This window comes from Adiantum capillus-veneris, chromosome 25 (assembly GCF_014529385.1).
Source record: "Adiantum capillus-veneris isolate H3 chromosome 25, ASM1452938v2, whole genome shotgun sequence".
NCBI lineage: Eukaryota > Viridiplantae > Streptophyta > Polypodiopsida > Polypodiales > Pteridaceae > Adiantum > Adiantum capillus-veneris.
The window spans coordinates 137,413,018-137,430,785 of NC_140955.1; the positions used below are offsets into that span (position 1 = coordinate 137,413,018).

General features: G+C 40.6%; 1 pseudogene; it reads right to left on the reverse strand.

Moving 5' to 3' along the window:
- The window catches only part of LOC147425722 (protein STABILIZED1-like), an 82,010-nt pseudogene that overhangs the window by 48,763 nt on the left and 15,479 nt on the right, over nt 1-17,768 (reverse strand).

Sequence of the window (17,768 nt, forward strand, 5' to 3'; positions counted from 1 at the left end):
GTTTGGTACAACACTTCTGTGCATTTGATAATGTAGAAGTCTTCGTTTGCCTCAGCTGCTTTTACTGCAAAATTATCCCCTATGGACAGCATGCCACTTAACATTTCAGGGCATCCTTCATATAGTGCAGGTTGGACACTTGGCTCATCGAAATCGATGTTGAATCTCCACCCTCCTCCTCGTCATCTGATTCGTCATCCCTAATTGTATCCCTGGACTCTGGCAAGGGTTTGATGCAAACATATTTCCATTCTTCAATGTGCATTGTGTTCCTGCATCTTCTCCACAACCCACGCATACACGGATCACAAAAGCATGAAAGTGATCAAAAACGTATGGCGGTGCGGTTGTCCTGTGAATAGCCATCAGCACAATGAAATGAGCGGGAGCCAACGATGCGCTCACAGTCCCATTGCATATTGCGTTGCACTTCATTCGCGCCAATAAGGCAAAAGACTCTTTGTGTATTACACCTTTGAGACTGTTCTCTTGGGTAAAAAGTTGCTATCAAAAAGTTGACAACATCGGCTGCACACTTCATACGCCATCCATCTGGTTTCAATTCCTCATGCGTCAAAGTTCTCTTGATGACTGCCCCTACCCCATCATGTTCACCTTTTCCATGGCCGGATGCAGAGAAGTTATGCATCATGTGCAAGCCTGTCATTTGATAGTACCTGGCCACAAAATAGTAAGGTCTATGGGCCTTGAATTGTGAAGCAGCACCATCTGACCAAACCTAATGTTGTTGTAGAGAATGTCCTCGTTCTTTCAGCCACTTGTCATGGAGCAAGAAACAATGTTGTACAAACAATGTTTCATGCTGCTTGTCATCCGATATGTAGAAGTGTAGCGTCTTCTGTGTACCACCTGCTGCATTTCTTAAATAAGTGATGTGCACAAGTATTGTGACTTGGGTAGACCACCAATGCATTGACTGAATTTCATTCTGAACTTTAAAGGAATAATTCTCCGCAAAGTCAATAACAGATACTACAACATTGCTAGGAAAATTTTGCAAACAGTCCTTGAATTGTTGGGCTTGTCAGCGAAAGACAAAGTTGTGCCTGATGAAGCCTATCAGATGGGCTGAAAATAGGCTAAGAAAAGTCCCACTTTTCATCCGTTGCACAATCAAGTCCCTTCTCTTCTTCTCACTCCCACCTTCGTGAACCTGTCCTGTTCCAACCTCCATCAAAACCTTCACAGACACCTCCTTGCTATCCTTTGCTATCTCATCGGGACAAAATGTCAACCTCCGTACTCCACATTGTGAGCAGTCCCCCATCAAGAATTTCTTTGCATGGTATTCACAATTTGGAGGCTTTGGGCACATGATGGATTCCCACATAACGGTGATGTGCTGGCACACTGCTTGGTTTGCAAAAAATGTTCCTCTCTCATCACCTCTGCAACAAACAGAGCAAGTGCAAAGGTGACCTTTCCTGTGGTGCCCGAACTTGTTCTGTCGCATTTGATTAAGGGCCTCTTTGAAATAGAGCATCTGCACATGAACCACACAGCAACAAGTATTTCTGCCCTTCAACTTCCGTACAAAGTATGGCTTCAATGCCTCGAAGCATCTAAGAGACACTACCACTGTTGGGTGAGCCTTCTTGAATCTTTGGTACAGGTCAACCTATGGCACAAAAACAAAACGATTCAGAAAAAAACCAACATCATGGTACTGGTAAAATTTCACTACTGCAGTAGTGCCAAAACTGGCTTTCGACAGTTCCAAATATGGTACTATAATAGTGGACAGAAGTGCACCCAAGTTCAACAATAACCAAAAGTACCAAATTTGGTATTGTAATAGTGGACAGACGTGCACCCAAGTTCAACAGTACCAAAAAGTTCCAAATATGGTATCGTAGATTTGGTACTGTCGGTAGTCTTTGGTACTCTATAGATATTATTTGGTACTCTACATATAGGCTTTCATACTATCAGAAGTGTGGGGTACCCTGTAAATATACTTTGGTCCTATAGTGGTAGGATTTGGTACTCTACAGATAGTCGTTGGTGGTATCCGATGAGTTTGGTACTCTACATATAGGCTTTGGTACTATCAGAAGTGTGGGGTACCCTATAAATAGACTTTGGTCCTATAGTGGTAGGCTTTGGTACTCTACAGATAGGATCTGGTACTCTTCAGAGCGGATTTGGTACTCTACAGATAGTCTTTGGTGGTATCCGATGAGTTTGGTACTCTGTAAATAGACTTTGGTTCTCTATACATAGGCATTGGTACTGGATAAATAGGTTTTGGTACTCTGTCGAGAGGATTTGAAACTCTATGGATAGGCTTTGGCACTCGATCGCTAGGATTTTGTACTCGATATACCGGATTTGGTACTCTACAGATCTGAGTTGGTACTCCATAGATAGGCTTTGGTACTCGATATACCGGATTTGGTACCCTACATATGTGCTTTGGTACTTTATAGATAGCCTTTGGTACTCGATAGACAGTATTTGGTACTCTACATATAGGCTTCGGTACTATCAGAAGTGTGGGGTACCCTGTAAATAGACTTTGGTCCTATAGTGATAGGGTTTGGTACTCTAGAAATAGGATTTGGTACTCTACAGATAGTCTTTGGTGGTATCCGATGAGTTTGGTACTCTGTAAATAGTTTTTGGTTCTCTATACATAGGCATTGGTACTGGATAAATAGGTATTCGTACTCTATCGAGAGGGTTTGAAACTCTATGGATAGGCTTTGGCACTCAATAGCTAGGATTTTATACTCGATATACCAAATTTCGTACTCTACAGATCTGCTTTGGTACTCCATACATATGCTTTGGTACTAGATACACCGGATTTGGTACTCTACAGATGTGCTTTGGTACTCCATAGATAGCCTTTGGTACTCGATAGACATTATTTGGTGCTCTACATATAGGCTTTCGTACTATCAGAAGTGTGGGGTACCCTGTAAATAGATCCTGGTCCTATAGTGATAGGATTTGGTACTCTACAGAGAGGCTTTGGTGGTATCTTTTGAGTTTGGTACTCTGTAAATAGACTTTTGGTTCTCTATACATAGGCATTGGTACTGGATAATTAGGTTTTGGTACTCTATAGAGAGGGTTTTAAACTCTATGGATAGGCTTTGGCAGTCGATAGCTAGGATTTGGTACTTTATAGATATTCTTTGGTACTGTAAACACCCTTTATCGTATAGCAGACTACCAAATTTGGTACTGTCTGGACCAAATAAGCCTTAAGTAGCACCAAACAAGATGTACAATTACTAGAAGTTGTTGGTACCTGAGATTCGTCGAGTAAATGTATAGGATGTTTGATGACACTTTTCCTTCCAATTCTCATCTTGCATATGTCTTTCTTGTTGGGTGAAACTCTGCTCTGTGATGTCCAAAAGGCATATACCAAATCTCTTGTTTCATTGGTAATAACGGTTCCTCGTGGCAATTGTCTCTCACAAGCACTCAATGGCAACACTTCATCTTCATCTTTATTCTCTAGCCGTGAGCTTGCTGCAGCTATATTCCTTCGATGGATCCCCAAGATACTAGCCATTCTGGATTGGTTTACTGATTGTGAGTTTGTACTACTGTTCAGAATCATTGCCAAAGAGCTTCTCTTTACAAAAAGTTCACTGGCTGAATGAGGGACCTTGATTTGAGTCAAAGTGTTGCGGACACCCGATACAACAGTGTCTTCGACTTTGCTGAAATTTGATGGTTGCAGCAAGGAAAATGTTTGGTGGTCCAGGAGTTGCCGAATATTTCCTTCTACTCATTCTTTGCAATCCCTACTGTTTGCTTGCGCCAACATCGAGTCACGGCTGCACAAATGTTCTTTCTTGACTTGGCTTCCCTTAATCCAAGAGCAGACGTAGGATGTCTTTCCTTGCTTCTCTGTGCGCGTTTCTTTGCAACCTAATAATCACGAAGAAAAGCCTGATTACCGGCTGGAATACTAGTGCTAATGGAATTGATGTGCATCTGCTGAACATTGCTTGGGCGACCTTGTACCTCGTCAAAAGAGAGGAACTGTGCGTCACCTTCCATCTCGTCGATAGAGAGGAGCTGTGCATCACCTTCTACCTCATTGAAAGAGAGGTCCTGAGCATCACCTTCTATGTCATCGAAAGAAAGGTCCTGAGCATCACCAAGACAGTAATCTCCTGCGGTACTATCCATTTGCAGAGAGAGAGAGAGAGAGATAGAGAGAGAGAGAGAGAGAGAGAGAGAGAGCTCGAACACAGCAGCTCGGTGGCTATGGAGGCGGCAAGGAAGGTGAGAAGGTTCAAAACTGAGAGAGACACACAAGGAGAGGGATGTGCGAGGGAGGGAGGGAGGGAGAGAGAGAGAGAGAGAGGTGCTGGAGTGAAAGCTCCCAACCGTAACCCCACCCCCCGGCCCCGCTGTCACCCCCACCTCTTCTTAGGATTGCATGCTTCTAAAGTTAAAAAAACGTCCACTTAAAAAAGAAGTTTATTTGCCCTCCCCAATTCCAAAAAAATGCCCATGGTTTTTACACACAAGAATCACCAAGCATATGTTGTGTCAAGGACACTACTTTTTGTACCACCAAACCATGCTTTGACCCATATCCAAATTACCAAAGGTAGAGAGAAAGCATTTGTTAAATATAAAACGAGGTAAAAAGAATTCTAAAATTTTGTTGGCAAAGACGCAATGAACAAAAGTTCCGTGCCCATTTTCTTCATGAGATATAATATGCATTTTGCCGTGACCCCATTGCACAGTACCTGCATTACAAATCCAACAAGTTTTTGACAGGATACCCTTTGCATCTCCCTCTAATCATGCTTCTTGCTTTCCCTCTCCCTCCATAAGACTCCGGAGAAGAGGAGGCTGAAGTCAAAAAAGATGTGTATGAAGAAGTCGGGGATATGAGAGAGTTGGGTCTTTTAAGAGTAGGGCAATCTTCAGCATCTGTATTAGGTTTTAGCAATCCATGGAGAGTTTTAATACCAAGATAGTTACCATACATAGTCAAAAGAAGCCCGGGTTTGTTTGCGGCCATCTCTTTGAGAATAGAGAGCATAAGGGAGCGAAACTAAATAAAAACCATCTGAGCTAACACAAGTTCCTTGGCCTGGCCTCCAAGCCAAGAGCAAAAAAGGGAGAGGTAGTGAGCAGAAGGAGTGTCAAGAAACATGAGATCCAAGTTGTTGAGGGAATACCTTATAGCATGATCAAACCAGATAATACTTGATTCGCAAGAAACCTTAGGGTCAAGAAATGGACAAGCCTATTTGACATAAGGCCTGTAAATGTTCCAAATAGACTCAGTGTAGTACTCAGAGCTACTTTTGGAGAACTCTATCAGGCCTTGGTACATACATACAAACCAATGTTTGAGCCACATTTCTTTGTATCAAGAAATTGCATAGTGAAAGGAGCTTTAATAAGGTCACCCTTATCAAGAGATTGGATGCCTCTTAATACTTTGAGTCGTGCTTCTTTTATTGAAGATGCCAAAAGATTAGCTAAAAAGACCGAGGTTTTGATAGAGATAGGAGCTAAAAAGCCTTTGTTGGGAAGGGCCCAAAGGTGATGGTCCACACCAAGGGATTCGATTTCAACTTGTTTGGATGGTAAGAAGGAAAAAACCCTAGAAACTTTACGTATCATTTCCATAAGCGAGGTCTCGTTGAGAGAACATATCTCTTTCTGAAAGTCTTTGATAGCATCAAGGGCCAAGGGGTCCCTGCAAAATAAACTGTTGGATAGTATTTCTACCGAAATTGAGGAGCTGAAACAAACCCAAGGGTGAGACCACATAATTTGCATAAGTAGTTGGTCAGTTCAGCACCTTTAGAGGAAAATTTGGCTAACTCTCCTTTGTGAGCAAGTGTCAGAGTGGGAATGTTCTCTATGAATTCAGATAGATCTGCAACCCCTTCTTTAGAGTTGTTGACAAGTTGGGTGAGGGTATGAACACACTTATCAAACGACATGGTTTGAACCAAGGAGTTGGCTAGATTAGCAGAAGCTCCTACTATCAATTCAGATGCCAAAGGGTCATGAATGCATCTAACCCATCAATATTCATCTCCAATTTCATTAAAAAAAAACGAGTATCACACACCAAAGTGTTTCACCATCCCTCCCATAAACTATCATTTTTTTAATGCACAGTATGCAGTTATGGAAGAGTTCCCAACAAGAAAACCAGGTTAAGCTAGACAATACATATGCAATACATGTAACAATAATTAATAAAAGTTTTCATGCAGTATGTACAACACCATTACTCAAGGTACCCTTGTCACGGAGAATACCAACCTGTGATGGTAGTTCAAGGACTTCCATAGCTACACAATGTTAAAGCCCCCACTCCTTTCTTTGAAATTCACACACAAAGACAGAAACACCCATAGACTAAGTGAGGGGCCAAAGCACCCTCACCTTATATAGCGCATCCAATTTTCTCAAGGTGAGAAGATGCCCCACAATCGATTACTCAATGGATATGGTTTCCCAAGCCGCCTATATGGCCACTCTTGCTTGCATACGGGGAGCTGAGAGGGAGAGTGAGCAATCGTAGGAGTTAGCATAGGCTACTGCATGTTGTAGTGTAGTCAAGGGGGACAGAGAGAGCCAGCAGGGGTGAAGTTTAGGATAATGAAGGCCATGATCTTTTCATAATCACCTAAGAGTTGGGTACCCATGAGGTATTAGAAGGAGAAGAGTTACCCCCTTTTTTTTTAAAAAAAAACTACATCGACTAGTATGATATTTTAGGTTTTTAACTTAGGAGTAATAAACTAGGTAAATAGGGATCCTTGTATAAAAGGAAAAAATATGTTTTTTGGTTCTATTTATATAATCAAATTGTTGTATAGGTATACATGTGTGCGTGTGTGTGTGTGTGTGTGTGTGTGTGTGTGTGTGTGTGTGTGTGTGCACCAGTGACAAGTCAAAAGGAGTAGGAGACAAGTTGTTCAAGAATAGCACGGAGGGGAGGGGACGTGTGTTTGCTTATGCATCTAGTTGCCCATTAATTATTCAATTATGATTTTTCCATGTACCTAGCATTTCAATTGGGGATCTCTAGCAAGTGTAAGAAGGGCAAAAAGGGGGACTGTGGAAATTTTTTATCTCTATCTTTCATTTTTTAAGTTTCCAAATCGCAAATTATCCCTCTCTCTTTCTCTCTAATACGGGAGCTCAAGAGATGGTCTCCATGCTCAAGCAATCTAGATAAAAATCAAAGCAAGTAAGGTCATCTTCATGTTGTTGTTGTCCTCTACTATTCTAGCTATGCTGAGAGTTGGCTCATGGAGTAAGCATATAAGAAAATTCTACTTTTTTGCTTAAGAAACACTTCTTTTCACCCTCATCGACCTACATCCCTGTAGTTCTTTCTCCCCACAGAGGTGTTTAGAGCTTGGCAAAGAGGGTTACACCATGGACTCATAAAGCCATTATCTTCATTGGTTGAAGGAAGCTCCACCAGAGCACAATCTTGTATTGTAATCAAATTTTTCATTGAGAAAATTATAATACAAAGCCCTTTTGGAGGGAGGATTGGCTCCAAGAAAATCTAGTCCTCAACAAGTTGTCAATCTTAATATGTTCTTTCCTAAAAGTGTGCTCGTATTGTAATCAAATTTTTCATTGAGAAAATTATAATACAAAGCCCTTTTGGAGGGAGGATTGGCTCCAAGAAAATCTAGTCCTCAACAAGTTGTCAATCTTAATATGTTCTTTCCTAAAAGTTATGTGCATGATTTGATGTTTTAATGCATAAATGATGTGATTAAATTAACCTTGCACAATCTTTGATTATACTCTAAAGAATCCTCTCAAGGGAAAACTCCCCTTTCATGAATTAATTCCCTTGTGATCACATAAAAGTATTAGAGTCTTTGACAATAAGTACACATTTCCATTTGAAAGGTCATTGTTTACAACACCAATAAAATACTTGAAAGAATTATGTCATGTCATCTTGTGCACAATGTGGCCATGCCAAATTTAAGATATTGGAAGAGAATTTGGCTATTTCTAGAGAATCACATAGCACCATTTCATTTGGCATTTTTTTCTCTACAAGCTCAGCAGATCAAGGTAAATTTTCAACCACCATCTGTCATTCCTCACATCACATTCTCCACCTTCACTAAATGATTAAGGCGGGAAAGGTTGAAGATCCTAAGAACTTAGAGTAACCCACACAAACCATGTAGATTTGTAACCACCACCTATTATTCCTCACACCACCATCTCCACCTTCACCAAATGATCAAGGAGGAGAAGGTTTAAGATCCTGAGGATTTAGAGTAACCCACACAAACCATGTAATGAGTGTAATGAAAAGTTTCCAATTTATACATTCCCACATTTATTTGCAAGCTTTCTAATTTTTTATTATCAAAAAGCCGGATGGGAATGTTGGAATTAGGGTTGCAAGAAAACACACGCAGCTTAGAGAAGATGAAGAAAGCTCAAGGCACACATCAGAGAGTCTGTTATTGGAATTAGGGTTGCAGGAAAACACAAGCAGCTTGGAGAAGATGAAGGAAGCTCAAGGCACACAACAGAGAGTCTATTATTGGAATTAGGGTTGTAGGATAACACACGCATCTTGGAGAAGACAAAGGAAGCTCAATGCACACAATGGAGATTCTATTACTTATTGTGTAATGGAAATATAGATAGCCCTAGAGTGAGGGGTGTATGTAGAATGCACGGGGGGAAAAACCTCCTAGTGAGGGGAAAAATGCATTGGCAGTCCTAAGTGTATTCACACACATCACTACCACATGTATATGGTAACAAATCCCCCCTTGAGTGATGCGATGAACAAGAGCTAGCACATAGAGTAAAGGGAAGTTCCATGCCCTGAGGACATGATCAGTCCACAAAGGGAAATAAGCACAAACCTTTGAGAAAAGCTTCAAACTTCTCATGAGAAGATGTCTTTGTGAAAAGGTCTGTAAGGTTGTCTTGTGTTGGCACATAAGCCAAGCTGATCTCCCCTGCTGAGAGCCTCTCCCTGACATAGTGGTAATGCACCTCGATGTGCGTTGTGCGAGCATGAAAAACTGGGTTCCTTGCAACTGTCAATGCACTCTGACTGTCAGTGTAGATAGTGTTGGCAGTATTGGCAGTGTCATGTCCAACACCCAAATCAGCCATAAGGCATCTGAGTCATACACACTCAATCGTAGTATGAAGGCTTCCCTGTACTCAGCCTCACAACTAGAAGTGGCCACAATAGGTTGCTTCTTGAACAACCATGATATACATGAACTGCCAAGCATGAAACAAAAACCACTTTTGGACACTCGCGTGTCAAAACAACCACCCAATCTGAGTCCGAAAAAACATGTAAGTCTAACGACAAAATGATCCCCCCAGGGATAAAACAAGCCAAGATGTAAAGTGCCACTCAAACAGCAAAAAATCCTCTTGGCAGCTGCAAATGCTTAGACGTTGGGCTATGCATAAATTTACTAACCTATGAGACTGCAAACTAAATATCCGGCCTCGAGTTGCATACATAAATGAGGCATCCAACAATAGTTTGATAAAGAGTAACATCTGCAAGATCACCAGCATCATGAAGACTCAGTTTTAAACCTATTTCCATGTGAGTAGCAATAGGTTTTCAATCCTCAAGTCCAAACTTACATAGCAATGTCTCTATGTAACTTTTTTGACACAAGGCAATACCACCGTCACACTACTTGAACTCTATACCTAAGTAATGATGCAACAGCCCCAAATCTTTCATCTTGAAAGTAGCATTCAAATCAGACTCAAATTCAGTAATATGTCTCTCATTTGGTATAATGATAAGCAAATCATCCACATAGAGAACCAGAAAGAGAAGTACATCACTCTCATGCTTTACATACAATGTGCTTTTTGTTGGACTGTTATGAAAGCCTCGTTTGACCAAATGAGTGCCAGCCTTCTCATACCAAGCACGAGGATATTGCTTCAACCTATACATAGCTTTGTTACGTTTGCACACCTTATCTTCTTGTCCTTTTTTGAGAAAACTGCAAGGCTGCATTACATAAACTTCCTCAAATATGTCACCATTCAAGAAAGCAGTAAAAAAGTTTGATTGATGTACATCCCAACCAAAAAGAGTTGCCAATGCACATAGAAAACTCACAGTAGTCATACAACAAGTGGCAGCAAAATTCTCTTCATAATCTATACCTTTTTGTTGTGCATAGCCCTTTGAACAAGTCAAGCCTTATAGCGATCAATCTCACCATCCGGCTTGTGTTTCAAGTTATAAACACACTTCATACTGATGGCCTTTTTGCCAGGAGGCAAATCACATAAAGTCCTTGTGTCATTTTCTATAAGTACATCATATTTTGATTGCATGGCAGCCATCCAATTTTCTAAATTATGTGCTTAATCAAAAGACAGAGGTTCCTCAACATCATGTAAGCTAGACACAGTCAAAGCATAACAATATGATGCATAAGATGCATGGCGAGACCCTGAACAAGTGCGACTAGACAATGGTGCATCCAATTTACTGTCACGCAATGTATGCACCAGCCATTTTGGCATACCTCTACCTTGATCATTTTCAACCCTTTCCTTATCAAGTACATCATGTACATTTGCATCAATAATAGGCTGATCTGTAACATTTTAATTTCAAAAACCCCCATAGGATATGCTGTATATTTTTCTCATTGGATTTACATTCGAACTTCCACCACTGAAAAGAGGCAACAAAGTGTCATAAATGTCATGTGAGCTTACATTATTGTCTCTAGTATATGACAACAAGGGCTGAATAGAATCTTCCACAAACACAACATCCCGTGAAACCAGAATACACTTTGTTTGTGGATGATACATCATGTAACCTTTGCTTTAACCAACAAAAATACATTTGACAACCTATTCATCCAATTTTCTGCACTGTGTTTGTGGCACCATATGCCAAACAATTAAAAACACGCATGTGCTTAATAAAAGGCTTTCTATCATGCCATGCTTCATATGGAGTCATAGACTGCAAAGATTTTGTAGGACACCTAATAAGTACATAAGTGGAACACATGATGGCCTCAAGCCAAAATGAATGCAAAAAAGTTTGACTTTTGATCATACATCGTGCCATTTCCATAAGTGACATGTTTTTCCTCTCAACAACACCATTTTGCTGAGGCATATAATGTATTGTACATTGGTGTTTTATTCCACGACTAGCCAAAAATGCATTAAATTCATGAGACATATACTCCCCCCCTCGATCAGAATGGAAGGTGCCCATAGTACATTTCGACACATTTTCAGCCGTAGCCAAAAATTGTTTGAAGCACATAAATACTTTGGACTTTGCTTTAAGCAAATATACCCATGCATGCTTGGAGTAATCATCAATAAAATTCATGAAGTAAAGGTAATTTCCCAAGGATGGAGTTTGCATGGGCCCACAAACATCACTATGCACAAGCTGCAACCTGCATGTGGCCCAAACTGAACCATCCTTTGGAAACTTAGAATGTTGCATCTTACCCAAAATACAGCCTCCACAAACATGTTTGATAGGTGCAAGATGCGGCAAAGAAGCAACCATATTAGATTTTTGCAAACGCAGCAAATTGGAAAAATTCAGATGACCAAAAACATGCATGCCAAAGTTTTTCATGTGAAATAGCCTTTGAGTCCACAACTGCATTTGCAAAATTTTTCCCACACTTGTCATACAAAGTGATCCTATACAGCCCACGTCATAAAATGCCATATGCAACAATTTCATCACCAAAACTGAGATCATGTACTATACATCTATCATCCACAAATTTGACTACAAGACCAAGCCTAGCAAGTGCAAATATAGACAAAAGATTCTTCTTGATCCTAGGTACATAAAGTGCATCAACAAGTGTGCAAGAACTGCCATTTGCAGTAGTAAGCACAATCTTTTCAACCCCCTGAACCGGATAAGAGGCATTGTTGGCACAAGTAATGGAATTCCCATGAGGGACAGACTCAAGAGAGGTGAACAAATCACGATGTGAGTTAATGTGCTTTGTAGGACCACTATCAAACTAGTCTTGCTTGGTGGGACTTTGGCGTACATAATCTAATAGATTTTGGAGTGCAGTTGGCTACTTTGTTAGCTGATTGTAATTACTGTCGCCTTGGGTTTTATTGTGACACAAGAAAATGAGTAGAACCAATTGATAGGCACCAATAATAGCTTAGTTTGGGACTTGATGAGCATTAGAAAGAAGCAAGTTTTGTCCCATAGTGCTCCATATACAACAAAGAGCTACTAAGAGAGTAATTGAATCAAGCAAAAGGGTTGCAACTTAACCTAGTTTGGTAGTTGTTTGCAGATTGCACCATTCAACCTAGTAATATCCACCATTTCGTCTCTAAATTGTGGAACCAGCTTTGAAACACTCATCTTATTCTCAATCAAGCGTACTTAATTTTCCTTTATTTTAATATATGGGTTGAATTGCCAAACTATGAGAAAAGAAATGGATGTCTATTTGATATATAGATACGCTGATCAAAATTTAGCATGCACTGGTGAGGAAAACATGTGGCCAAACTAAACTTAAGGAAGCTTTGAAAAACTCAAAAATACAGAGAACATAAACATATTTAAAAAATTGAACTACACTACCGACCTGATAATTGTGTACGAATGCCATCCAATTGTGAAAGCCAAAGAACAATGTTTGAGTCAAGCTACAAAAAAGCAATGTAAATAGTTAAACATATCGTCTTGCAATGAAACATCACAGACTAAAACTACAAATTATACAGTGCCATACAGAGGTGCCATACAAACGTATGGTGGAAATTTGGCGTTGTGGTCTCTCCAAAAAATATAAGAAACGAAAGTCATGCCCTGCCCCGTAGCGTTTATGTGCTGCGCCAAGCAAACGCATTGTCATGGGGTGATGGATACAGATAACAAACCTTGTAGTATTTTCCACTGCTCTTTCTAGCAAACTATCCAAACAACTCCTAGCTTGTCCCGTGACTTTTCTCAAACTGGGCAGCTAATTAGTCATACACTCTTTTTGCCTTTAAATACTAAAAGTGCTCTTGCAGTCTCGATCGATCCCCTCTTTTTACATTCATCTACATCAGCAACCCATGTAGGTTTGCGATCTTCTTCCTCCACACCTATTCCAATAGTAGTCCTTATTATAGCCAGGCATATTGTAGCAACAGAACCAGCTCTTTCAGCTGCCTCTGTCTCTTTCATCCATGCTTCTCAGTCTATGTCAACACCCTCCCTCTGCAAAGATCTGATTGCCCTCTCTATAACTTTGCACAACATTTTGATGTTTCCATTTGCCTCCTCAAGCTTGGCTCCAGTAATCCAAATATCAGGCTCAGTAGGAAGCATTTCTTGGGCCCTATTTAAAACTTTCTTAGCTTGGTCGTAAGATTCCAATCGAGTAAGATCTAGCCAAAGAAACTCGTGCATGAGGAGGAGGCACACAGTGGCACAAACGAGTAACACTCTTCCATCATCCTCATTCTCTAGTTCAACAACAGCTTTCCACAACCTTACAGAATCTGGAATGTGCTCAAGTGCTTTCCTAAAAACCCTGCTTTTTTTTACACCACCATCCTCAAGCTTAGTCGCCTACATCCAAAGATTTACAGATCCATTGGGAATTTCTTTAACTCCCCTGGACAAAATTTTGGCCTTCGCTTTAACATCCAAAGCTTATCAGTGGCAAGCCTCCAGCCAAACATCTTCATTTTTGGAGCATTCTTTACAACCTGTCTCAATGAAATTTCTTGTAGCCTGATGTTTTATTGCAAGCGAGTCAGAAAGTTTGTCAAGTTTTAAAGAAAGCACGATCTCTCTTCCTTGCCGAACAACCATCAAACCATCCCAAGGAGTTTCAGCACCACCAGCTGTCCTGCTCTTCTGGTCCAATGTCGACACGTGTTCCTTTTCTTTCTTAGCTTTCTCAAGTAGACTAGTGTCAGGGATAGGTATATAGCTATCAAACCTCTTCTTCTTATTGCAAAGAGAATAGTCTCCAATCTTGGGAATGCTATCCCATTATTTTGCACTCATGGGTGGGCAAACTGGTCGGTAATTTTTGAGTTTGAAGCTCTGTACTTCTTGATCTCTTTCTTCAAGCGGTCTTCTCTGCGATCCTTCCTTCTCAAGTCCATCCTCTTATCAATAGCCCCCAAAATCTCATCTGCTTCTTTATCATCTTCATCATATTCAGTAGTGGCAAACAAACCCACATCATTCCCCTCAAACTCATCAAACTTATGATTTTCATCATAACCCTTATCCTCTGCCTACCTGAAGACGCAATGGCATTCCCAATCATAGTGACCGATCTTTAAGGCAGATCAAGGGAAGCACAGGCAAGCCCAATATCAGATCGAGTAGTGAAACCGCTGATGGGAATCCCTTCTCTCTCAATTTTTCACCGCATACTGGAGGGTTTGTGCGCTTGATGAAGAGTTTCCCTCGGGTAAATATATACTCAGGGTTTTTCCTTGTGCAACCTTAGCGACTTTTGGAGATTGAATAACTGAATTTGTATACAATGGAGGAAGGGGTTTCTTATATAGCAATCCCAGTAAATTGCCTTACCCAAGACTTTGACAAATAAGTAAAATAAATACCTAAAAGCCAAACCAAATAATGGGACCACATTGGGCAGTTCACTTGAGATGCCAAAACTTAACATTATCTGGCCAACCCTATAGTGAAGTACTTTATGGATTTTATGCCAGACTTGTGTTTTTGCCTTTATACCTTAAAAAAAAAATTCAAAGAGGCATTTTACATCGAGTTCTTCACTTTTTAGTCCAAAACCTTTGGCCCTATTGTACAAAATCTTTGTGCAGTATTTGTGGAAATCAACAAAATCACCATGCAATTTATAACCACAATAGGAAAATATCTTCACATCCAATACTACAAATCTTTGGAGGACCTTCAAAAACATCTCACAAGAAGCACAACGACCAAAGCACTACCTAGCCATCGACTAGCTCTGTCACAGATGACCCAAAATTTGGGAAGGGTGGGGATGCTAGCTATAAAGCTAACCTATGAGCCTTTGCACCAGCCTACATTTTAATTCTCTAATTTTTATAGCAATCTGAAGGTTTATAGCTACACATTTTTGTACTTTTTTTCTTCTTGAGTCAAGCATTGTGATTATGTAATTATGAGCCCAACTGAACGGGGTTAAATGCTTCCAAATTGTATCAGTGAATCCTGTGGCTATAAAAAAGTTAGCAAATTATTCATTTTTTATGTAAAACCTTATGGCTAGCATGTAAAAGCCAATTTTTGTAAATGATTTGATAAAAAACATGCGAAGCGTTTACTAAGCAAATGGGGTGGAAGTTGGGTAAGGTGTCCCACTTTTTCTTTATAAAAAGAAAAAGTCCGTGTGCTTTATAGCGAACTCTTTTGGAAGCAACCAAATAATCATCTTGAAATTTAAGGGCCCAGAGGCCTTTAAAATTCAAAAATTTTCTTGGAGCGACAGTCTCTTGGAGATTATGTCTCCAAAATTGCACTCATCTTCCAGCATTGAGGCTGAGTTTGTTGCTGTTTCTAGTGCTATGAAGGAAGCATCTCATCTAGTGGGAGACCTTGGTATACACCAGACTCCAGTGTCACATTGTGACAACCAGAGTGCATTTGCGTTAGCAAAGAACCCCATGTTTCATTCCAAGTCAAAACACATCAAGGTAGGTATCATGTGATAGGGGATATTTTGCTAGCAAACGCATTGAGTTAGCCAAAGTTCACACGGATGACAACCCTGAAAATGCTCTTACGAAGAGCTTAGCCACATAGCAATTCACACATTGTATTGAGATGATGGGTGTAGGGTGAAGCATCATGATGCTTCACATTTGTAAAGTTTTGTACTAACATAGGTCACTTGGTCCACTATGGCCTTCAAGTGGGAGATTGTAAGGGTGCAGGCCATCCCTGGTCGCGGGCACTGGGCATCGGTCATCTGTAACTCTAATCTTAGTCTTTAATACATGAAGCAAGGAGGAGAAATGGTGTATTATCCACATTAGCTCCACCCCCCACACCAAGCGTACAATCTCCTGCACACTGCACTCTACACACCCGCACTCGCATGCATCCGCTTCACCTCACATCCTCTAGCCAAAATCTTATTAACATTCAATTTCCCTCCGCCCTCTCATAGCACACAGAGGTAGTTGCTACCTCCACATTGACAGAGAACATTATCCTCAAGGTAATTGAGGAAAACCTTTCTTGTCAAATCACTATCTTCATTGAAATACATAGTCAATGCATAATTTGTGTGTGTGTTGAGAGAGAGAGAGAGAGAGAGAGAGAGAGAGAGAGAGAGAGAGAGAGAGAGAGAGAGAGAGAGAGAGAGAGAGAGAGAGAGAGAGAGAGAGAGAGAACAGGTAACTGTCATGGGCAGTTCCTAGGCTTTTGTGCATTATCACAAGGTGCATGAGCATACACACACACACACACACACACACACACCAGGTAGTTTTCATGCATAGTTCCTGGATATTTGTGTATTATCATAGATTACATGAGCGCGCGCGCACACACACACACAAGTTATAAGAAGGTGGTTCATTCTATTCCTATTATGTTTTCTACTTTGCAGAATGTAACCAAATAGGAACCAATGCATGCCCACAAAGCCTACAAAAGCTTCACCAAGATCCAAGAAATGAAAGGTTTGGGCCAAAACAACCATACCCATGTACCCAAAGGCATCGCAATGTCCTTCAAGGTTTTAAACCATCCTAACCTCCACTTTAGTTAGCCATGGAAATTCAACGAGGCTAAGTTCAAAGAGGTTCATGGTTGGCACGAGGGTAGTTTCAAGCCACAGGCATTGTGGGTCGATGACATTTTAGATGAGGACTAGACATCTATGTTTGCTTGTGGCTACCCTGAAGCGGGCACAGAGAAAAAGTGCTATTGGGTACAATGACACTTATATTTGCAGTTGATAAAATTTCTCTTTAGTGTGTACCAAGAGATGCCCTTCAATAAAGATCTTTCCAACTTATTTGCAAGGGCTTTGTCTAGGAGCACTCCAAAAGTGCTCACAACATTAGTTTTCAAAGGGTGAATTGGTCACAAGAGGCAGATATCAGCATGCATGCTTGTGAGGCCAAAGAAGAGGTTGAAGCAAAGAGAGGTAGATTCTTGTGTGCACTCCAAAAGTGCTCACAACATTAGTTGTCAGAGGGTGAATTGGTCACGAGAGGCTAAATATCAGCATGCATGCTTATGAGGCCAAAGAAGAGGTTGAAACAAAGAGAGGTAGATTCTTGAGTGCATTCTCAAAGATGGAATTTGCTGCCCAATATAGTGTTGTAAATGCTACATCATCCAAGGAAAGGGTGTCCCTACTCACCTACAGTTTGATGACCGTGAGAGGATAGTCCTCTGGGAGTTACTTGAAAGAGTCGAGGAAAGGTTGAAGAGGCTTGAAGGCATTCTCGAGAAGAAATGTGTACAATTTAAGGAGAAGTGAAAGATACTCAAAGAGAAGAACACGACCGAGTTCACAATATTTTCCAAGACCATTCTTAATGTCCTTGCAATCATGGATGTGGATGATCTGAGATATTAGAAGTTACATGAGGTGTTTGCAAAGGTTGAAATTGGAAGATCTAGCATTGCATCACTAAGAAACTCTCTAAAAGTTGCCAAAGTGAGAACATCAATTGTTACGATCTACATAACCATTCACAGCTATATGTGCAGAAGTGCAGCCATAGTGGCTTGTAGA